General features: G+C 54.3%; 1 pseudogene across 1 annotated transcript; it reads left to right on the plus strand.

The window, feature by feature from the left end:
- The first annotated feature begins 230 nt into the window (after window positions 1-230).
- On the plus strand, window positions 231-1,684 carry LOC105552447 (annotated as a pseudogene). Its single transcript, XR_001008009.1, has one exon. The product of XR_001008009.1 is annotated as a nascent polypeptide-associated complex subunit alpha, muscle-specific form-like (transcript).
- The last annotated feature ends 757 nt before the right edge of the window (window positions 1,685-2,441 follow it).

The following is a 2,441-nucleotide window of genomic DNA, read 5'->3' on the forward strand; positions in this document are numbered from 1 at the left end:
ACCCATCCAGCTTGGCCACCAGCAGCCCCGGGGTGCGACCAGCCCGGCCCAGCCCTCCGCCCTTTAAACACCGTCGGGGCCAGAGCCCAAGGAGAGTGACGGTGGCGAGCCCCTCCCCTGGCAGCCCCGGAGGAGCGAAATTCTTGTCCTCGCCCCGGTGTCAGTTTTCTGCCCCGCCCAGGCCTGACACGTCCCCGACCGGACGCCCCTCTGATTCCCTCTTCCTCCTTTGTGCGATCCGTCCCGAGTCCATAGTCGCTCGCAGTCTTGGTTGCAGGGACCCTAAGTCCGTAGCCTCGTCTGATTTCATGGGCCCTGCAGCCCCGACTTCCCTAGACGGTACCACGACTCCTCAAGGCCCCCAGGGCTCTGGCTTGGGAGCCCCGTCCAATGCGCGGCCCCTTTTCTCACCTGGGGACATCTTCCCCCAACGAAACTCGCCTGGCCGGGGCCCCTGGGTTACCCGGGACTCGGGGCTAGGATAGAGGGCAACCACACTGCTCAAGAGATCGCAATGAAGTCCGTAGATCTCCAGGCTAGAGCCGCAGAGGGAGGTGGCACGGTGGAGAACGAGGGGCTGGGCGTGGACAGTAGCCCTGGGGTCGTCCGGAGTCCTCGCGCCCTCAACGCGCGAAGGCAGTGGACTGACATCTGCGCCGAAGTCGCGCGTACCCCGGGGAGGGTCGGGACCCTGGAAATCTCGGACGCCGCAGCCGTCCAGGGCAGTCATCGCTTTTCCCAAGCCTGGGAGTCCGGGGCCCCGCAAGGTTTCTCCGCGCTGTGGTCTCTGGAGCGCAGTGCGGAGGGAGTCAAGCTCTCTGCCGGCTGTCAGGGGACAAGCCGAAAACAGGGACGTCTCTGCAATGCGTCCGACGCCAGCCGTCCTGTCCTGCTGCCTCCGGGGGATGCTGCAGCCCGGGTTCTCCCGTCCCCCCACGCTGCCCGGCTCTCGGCCTCCCCTGCTCCCCGCGCTGTAGGGTGGCGGAGGATGGACCCAGGTTGACGCGCCGCGCTGGGCTGGGTACCTGGGAAGAGCGCCCGCCTCCCGGACTCGGAGTCGGGCACCTGTGAGAAAGAGGAGAAAATTCAGGCCTGGTGCTCAAGGCTCAGAGATGAGGAGACCTCCCCATCCCTCCAAATTCCTGCCCGCGGTGTTGGGGCTGACCTCCTGGAAGCTGGCCTCTCCCTGGGTATTCCCCAGCGTTACGCGGGGCTGTGGATCTAATTTCAATTCATTTGAAAAACAAAAGGACCAACCCTTCCTGACTTTTGGCGGTGGAGGAGGCTTTTAGGTTGGGGCCAGCGGTTCGATCGATCCAGGAAAGAGTTTGGGTTTGGGGGTTAAAGGGCCCAGGTTGAGTCAGCGACTTACTGGTGGTGCAGCCCCTAGGCCTCCCAGATCGTAGTTCCAAATTTTATGTAAAACAACTAATTTATGGAGCCATTTAACAAATGGCGGAAAGAAGTGAGAGACCCTCTGTTGGGACGTTGGCCTCTCCCCTTAGAAGTGAAGCCACTTCAGAAGTGGTGGGTGAACTGAAGGCAGTTCCCAAGCAGTGAAGAGAAAAGAAATACCCCGAAATGGTTCTTTGAGGTCGGCTCTTCGGCTGAACTCTGCCCCCTTTTTCCTTCCCCCTTTCCTAAAGATTTCTAATTTTTCGCAAAGGAATGCTAGTAGTGGGAGTCCCAGGTGCCTTTTACGAAGCTGCCCTCCCCCTCATCCCCATCACACAACCTTGGTGGAATAACACAATGATTTGATAGGAAGAACTAATGTTATCTGCAGTTAACTGCACTACTGTGAGAATAAAATCAGAGATGTTGAATTTTAAAGAATAGCTTAGGTCATCTTTTGCAATGTAAAGGAATTTTAAAAAAGGACGTCAGTTCCTTCCAAATTCTCTTGAATTTTAATAGCCTTTCTTTCTGTAAATACTATAACTCTGTAACACTCGTGAGTTTCAGGACCTCTAAGAAAATCAAATGAAACTTCCTGTAATTTCCCTCAATTATACTTTACAGAAATCATTAATATTTGTGCCATGGATATATATGTCCATATCTTTTTCACCCTTCTTTCCTCTCTCAGCCTAATTTCCATCTTCCATCTCCACTGTAATAGTTTCCTTATCTTTCAACAGACTGGACTCATAAAATGAATTTCAGTAGAGGGACTGCAGTCATTTTGGAGGAAAATGTGTTAACCCTTAAATGGTCTTGCATGGAACTTTGATGAGAATTTTCCAAGAGAAAAAAAAAAATCTCGGGAAAGAAATAACAAGGAAAAAGACTGTGCCCTGCCTGAGAGTCCTGCTGGGGTTCTCTAAACAGAACAGCCCTCCACACCCGCCTCAAGCCTCTGATCCATTTCTTTCTCCTTTATTTTCAAAAGTGATCCCTGCTGCCTACATGGAGGATAAGTCTCCCCAGCATTCCACCTT

This window comes from Mandrillus leucophaeus, unplaced genomic scaffold (assembly GCF_000951045.1).
Source record: "Mandrillus leucophaeus isolate KB7577 unplaced genomic scaffold, Mleu.le_1.0 Scaffold557, whole genome shotgun sequence".
Classification (NCBI taxonomy): domain Eukaryota; kingdom Metazoa; phylum Chordata; class Mammalia; order Primates; family Cercopithecidae; genus Mandrillus; species Mandrillus leucophaeus.